The sequence below is a fragment of the Cornus florida genome, unplaced genomic scaffold (genome assembly GCF_030987335.1).
Source record: "Cornus florida cultivar Cherokee Brave unplaced genomic scaffold, ASM3098733v1 CherokeeBrave_3.0.0_Hap2_Chr05, whole genome shotgun sequence".
Classification (NCBI taxonomy): Eukaryota; Viridiplantae; Streptophyta; class Magnoliopsida; order Cornales; family Cornaceae; genus Cornus; species Cornus florida.
Window position 1 is genome coordinate 45,623,834 of NW_026775575.1, and position 6,725 is coordinate 45,630,558.

At 37.0% G+C, this 6,725-nt stretch overlaps 1 pseudogene; it reads left to right on the forward strand.

Annotated features, from left to right (window-relative positions):
• Window positions 1-6,361: 6,361 nt before the first annotated feature.
• LOC132310602 (small nucleolar RNA R71) lies at window positions 6,362-6,460 on the forward strand (annotated as a pseudogene).
• The last annotated feature ends 265 nt before the right edge of the window (window positions 6,461-6,725 follow it).

The following is a 6,725-nucleotide window of genomic DNA, read 5'->3' on the forward strand; positions in this document are numbered from 1 at the left end:
TCTCTTTTTATTTGTGAATTGACCATTTTGCCCTTAATTGACGAATTTTGCCCGTTTTAACTCTTGTTTCCTCTTTCGCTCTCTTTAAGTTCTGTGACTTCGGGGAATGTCACATTGTTGTCTTAGAGATGATTCATATCTTAAAGGACTATGGTTTTATCTTTTGCTTTTGCATTTTGGACCTATTACCGAGTCAACTTTCAAGTCATCACTGACGCATCGGGTTGAAAAAACTTAGGCCGTCTCTCGGGCAATGAGAGGCTGTCGCTAGTGTCTTGATAGTGATATGGATAGTATGCCCATCTATTATAGTCTGTAGCTCATCCAAGTTAATCAGACTCGGCCTCAAGTGCTGATAGAAAAGCCTAACCAGTCTTGGATAGGCCGAGTTGGCTACTGAAGCCAAAATGGTTGTGAGGTGCTGACGGTAGATCTCGTTGTATGACCACTTGGTCATGGCCGTATGTACAAAGGCATCCTCATCAACTATAGACTCGTGCACCATGGCAAGGTGCACAAACTTGCTGGTGACCTTGTCTTGGATGACAACAGGCCCAGTTAGATGTGGTGGGGGCATGGGAGCAAGTGTTGGAGGTGGCTCAGAAGGAGCACTCTCCAAAGATGAAGAATCAGAAGGCTCAGACTGGGCCTGAGCTGGCTCATCAGTCCTAGGCCTAACCCGACGACCATAGGTTCAGTTAGCTATGGTCTTGAACTTAGTCATGGCCTGCAAAAAGATAGAACACTTGTAATTGAAGTCAGTAATAGGAAATGGTATATAAGATGCAGAAATGAAAGCATAATGAATAGATACATGCTTGTCAAGTAAAGATAGACAACACAACCTTGAAATGCATAAAGCAAATATTACAGCATGAACACATGAATCTACTTATGCAAGTGAAGATGCTAGCCATATTTAGACAGTGAACGAGCAAATAGTACATTTTTATAACATTAATCAACGTGAAACATGCTAGACATGAGAAATATAAAATGCAACCAATGTGGAAAACACAAGCATTAGGTATGGATATGATAGCATGAAACACGGGAGAGGGTATAGGGGCATGCGTTTACAAGGTAGTGAAGTTCAAACGATCATAAAGAAATGTGATCGATCTAACTTGGATCGATCATGGCACATATTAGATCAATTGTGCTCTAATCGATCAGAGCACTGGTGTAATCGATCGAACCAGCTGAAAGTTGAAAAGTCACCCATTCGTAATGTGGAAGACACGGGGCAAAGGCCAATGGTCACTTGAAGGCTCGTAACCCCCTATACACCTTAAAGAAGCAACATTGGTAACTTTAAACAGCACGTGATCCCCAATCTAAATTCAGAAACAAAATCTATATAAATATATATACACACACACATGCTTTAAAACTAAAAATAGAAACATGAAATCATATATATACAAGAATCTAACATGGAAATATCAAAATTAAAACAAGAAAAAACATAAAATGAAATTAAAATGAAAGAACCTACCTTAACTGAGGAGAGAAGTGAAGAGAGAAAGAAGACATGATCGAAAATGGAGCTTTGGAGTTCGGGAACCTCGCCGGAGGTGGAGAAGAAGGTAGCAAGCTTCAGGAGGAGAGGAGAAGGGTTGGATCGATTGAAGGAACAATCTAAATGACCCTTAGGTCTATTTTTAAAAACTGTTCCCGACATGTGTGATCAATATCACATGGTCCATTTGATCGATCGAATTTCGATCAATCATGAAGGTGCTCAGATCAATCGCACTGCAAAACGACAAAATATTTTTGAAAATTTTTGAATTTTGAAATTTTTATTTTTATTTTTTATTTTTTTTATATAAACATGAAAATCAAAATCAAAATAAAATGTCAAAGTCAAAGGTGGAACTCCAAACGATCAGGATAGGATTGATCGAACCTTTGATCTATCCAAGGGTTCGAACGATGGACAGAGACCTAAAATCTGCAAAAAAAATTTGAACGATGGGACAGAGGCTTGAAATCTGCAGAACTCCAAAAAATTTCTAAGTATGGAATCTTGATCGATCATAAGGGACACCTGGATCGATTGAAGTGCACTTAGAACGATCAAACAGAAAGTTCGCACGATGGGATAGAGGCCTGAATCCTGTAGAAAAGTTAATTGCAGAGAGGTTCGATCGATCAAGGGTACACTTGTGATCGATCGAGCTGGCACTAAATGCCTAATTTTGAGATGAAAGTGTAAGAAATCCCATGCAAAGCCTCCAAACAGAAATGAGTGACCTTGGACCCTATTTAGATAACGCAAAAATGAAGAGCAAAAAGAAATGAGGGAGGAATAGAGTTAGAAAACCCTACGAATGCTAGTATTTAACGTCTCTAGCAAGACGTTAGGCTCTTTAGCCTGGATTAAAAATTTTGTTGGATATCCCCTTCTCAATGGGGTGAAATGTACCTTGAACCCTACCCAACAAATCATTCCCTAAGGAAATTGTTGGATTTGGCTCAAGTATGTTTGACGGTTTTAGGTCAAAAGGATTTTTGGGCTTCCATGCCCTTTTCACAATGTAATTCAAAACAACTTATTTTGAGGATTCATGTGGAAGTAAAATCCTTGGTTTTTCAACAAAAGAAGACAAGTCAAGTTTTTTAACATTTTCCACAACATAAGACCCTTTATGCTTGTCCATTAAATTAGGGGTTGGATTGAATATGTTCAACTTCACTTTCATATGGCAAAAAAAATCTTCATTATCCCCGTCCTATAATTTTTGTTGGCATTGGCGGTAGCCAAGAAAGAAAGGCCAAGGATAATTGGGATTTGACTTTTTAGATTGACAACCTATTCCGTGTCAGTAATCACGAAATCAACCGGTAAGAAGAATTTATCAATTTTTATCAAGACATCTGATAAATGCTTAAATGTTGCACATTTCAGCACCTAAGGTAGGGTATTTTAGTCCTTGCATCTATCTTATTGTCATGTTTTAGTTCTAATTTATGTTTTTGTCAATTTCATGTCAATAAGGTTCAAACGAACTAATTTTGGTTCATTAAAGCCCTTTTGGAGTCAAGCAAAGACAGTCGGAAAATTTTAGAATATGGCAAAAAGAGGTTGCAACCATTGTTCATATAGTGTGCTTATCCTTCAAAAGCAGTCAATTCTACCTTTTTTTGGGCCTTTGATGATGTTCCCAACGATCAAGAAGCAAATCGATTAGCCCAAGGCCAAAATGGAGTTAAATAGGGCTTAAAAGGAATTTCTAGCATTAGGGGATCGATCCCCCCCATTATTGGAAGAAAGGTGTGAAAAATTACCCTTGAGGGATCGATCCCCCATCCCCTGGCAGCATTGCGGGATTTATCTGTTCACTTGGCTATGAGATTTTCTTGTTTGGGCTTATTTTGTGAATTATTGGTCTCCAATAGGGTTTGTACTAAAGGAAAAATAAGAGCCATTAGTTGGAGAGTAATTTTATTCATTAATTTAGTTTTTGTAATAGTTTTATATCACGTTCTCTCTGGAAAAGAGGCAGAAAAAAAAAAGAGAGAAAAAGAAGAACATATGAGGGTTAGAATAAAGAGAAAAGTGGAGGCACAAGGGTTTCAAAAACATCTACACACTCATCTCTCTTGAGCATCAAAGAAGAAGAATAAGGGGCAAAGCATGGAGGAGGATCTTGTTGACACCGTGACCACCACAACCATGATGGGCTAGCTCTCCACTTAGGGCTTAGTAAAGCCCTAAGTCTCTTGTAATCTAAACCTCAGCAATTTTTATTTTTTGGGAGATTAATATATTGTTATAGTTGATGTTATGGCCTTGTGATTCCTATTTACATGCTTGATTTGACAAACATGGCTTGTGTTGGTTTAATTCTTCCATTAACTCTATATGTTGATTACATGTCTACGTGTGATTAATATAGGCTTATGCTCTTGATTAGATGTTAAAGATTAATTCTTTCATTAATGCTCTATGTTAATTGCATGTCTATGTGTTATTGGAAGATTATACTTAACACTAGATTCCATTGTTATTTGGGTTTATTGATGGTCATGGCATGGTTTTTATTGGATGTGATTGTTAATTAATTTGATGGGTTATACTTTATCTTGATGGGTTGTGCTATAAATTACTTTACTTGTCTTTAGGTAGACAATCTATGCTTGAATTGATAATCCACATTTATTATATGCAAATTCCATTATCTTCTTGATTAATGTATGCTCTCATTAGATATAATTGTGGTTAGTTTGATAGAGTATGCTTAGGCTTGATGGGTTGTTCTACACCCTAGTTTAGATGTCATTAGGTAGACAATTCATACTTGCATTTGATAATTCATGCATGCTTGATTGCAAGTTGTTTTAGTGATTGAAGCTACATTTAAATTGCAATAATGTTCTCCCCATTAATGGAAAGCAAGTGGTTAATTGCATGAACTTAGTGGTGATTCCAACAAACCCTAAGAATTCTCTTCTATCTCTTAAGCCCCTAACTCTATCTTAGTTTATTTTCATTGCATTTTAATTTAATTGTTCACTAGCTTAATCAACCAACCATCTCTTTTATTCTCTCTCATGGTAATCACTTGTTAAAACCAATTGTCTTATTTAAATCTAAGCCAAAGGTCTCTTGGGTTCAATCCCTACAACAATATACTTCATTATAGTAGTAGTGGTTTTTATAAATGTAAATTAGACTCTTTGATAATTCTTTCAAAAAGTCTTTTCCTAAACCACACATTCAAACATCTCATTTTGATTAAAAGAAAAACAACCCCCACAAAGGGGCTCAATCAACATCCTCAATTATACCCCGGGGCTTTTTGATAGATCAGTCAGCTAGTTGCAAAACTACCGACGTTAGCTTTAAATTGCCCAAACCTAATTGGACATACACCGAGTATGGAAGAAGATTCACGCTCGCCCCTAAATCTAAAAGAGCCCGATTAATGACATGGTCACCTATAGTGCAAGATATAGTGGGTGAACCGGGGTCATTGAACTTGGGGAGAGTGTTGTGTTCCAAAATTAAGCTAACTTGCTTGGTGTGGACAACTTTTCTTGGTGCTCGGCTCTTGTTCTTTCTCTTTAGAATGCACAAATCTTTTAAGAATTTTGCGTAAGACGAAATTTGTCTAATGGCATCTAAGAGAGGAAGATTTATTTTAACTTGCCAAAACACATCAATTATTTCATTCACTTTGCCTTATTGTCTTTTAAAAAATGTGGATGCTTTCAAAGCATCCGGAAATGAAGCCTTTAGCTCAAAAGATTTTTCAAACACATTTGATGATGAATTCTCAACAATCGGGTCCTTTTTACTAAGTGAATGAGGAATAGGATGTGAAACGGGACAGGTATCAACACTAGGTTACACCAGTTCACTCTCTTCATTTGAAACATCAACTTGATTATTAATTATCCTTCCACTTCTAAAATTAGTCACCGCATTCACTTGCTCAAGTGAAAGACCTTCCGTTTGGGAAGTTGTCTCCACTACAAATTGTTGCTTTGGTGCGGGATTAAAAGGCATTTTTCCTTTTTCTCTTGTATTAAATGTGCTATATATTTGCCTTATTTGGGTTTCTAGCTTGGCAATTGATTGTGAGTGAGAATGAAGCAATTGAGTGTTAGCCTTCAAAGTACCTAAAGCCGATAAAACTTTTTCCTCAAAAGTGGGACTTCTAGGATGACATTCAGAATAAGATGGTTGATTGGGACCTTGAGAATTTGAAAATTGATTCACATTGGTAGCTTGATAAGGCGAACGATAGCCTTGAGAATTTTGGCCTTGCAAGTGTGGTGGAATGTATTTTCCTTGAAAACCGCCTTGGGGAGGGTTTAAACCTTCCCCTTGGCTTTTCCAAGAGAAATTGAGGTAATTTTTCCACCCGGGATTGTAATGATTGTCATAGGGGTTATTCCTTTGATTCACAAATGCGGTGTTAACTTATTCATGATGCTCATTTTACACATGTCCATAGGGATAATTGGAAGTAGTATGTAGCACACTTGAACATGTCATGCAGGACTCACTAGAATGGTGATGATGTGGGGAGGAAGACACTTGATGAGCCAAATTTTGTTGATCAAAATTTGATCAAACCTTTGAGTTAAAGACTTTACCTCAGCAACTATGTCACTAGAATTTTCCACTTGATATAAGCTTGAATTCTTTCTCCCTCCTATATTTGCATTCCTACCGTTTCTAGAGGACAATAATCGATGCATTGAGTTTTCACTTATGCTTTCATAAAATCTACACACATCATCCTCATGCTTATCCAAATAAGAACCTCCCATTGAAGCATCAATCATGCCTTTATGGGTGTCCGACAAACTTTTATAGAAATGTTAGACGATTTGCCACTTAAGAATGTCATGATGAGGACATTTCCTAAGTAAGTCATTCAATCATTCCCATGCCTCATGTAACATCTCCCCATCCCCTTGTGAAAACTCACAAATTGAAGTTCGCATGGCATTAGTTTTGGAAACGGGATAATACTTCCTCAAAAACTCTTATTGCATTTACACCCAAGAAATTCTAGAAAAAAGTCTCAAATTAATAAACCAATACTTTATTTTGTCTTTTAAGGTAAATGAGAAGAGTTTAAGCCTTAATACCTCTTCCGGCATTTCTCTATAATTTACAAACTTCAAGAAACTCATCCAAATGCTTATAAGGTTACTCATTAGTTAGCCCGTAAAAGTTGGGAAGCATTTATATGGTTTGTGGC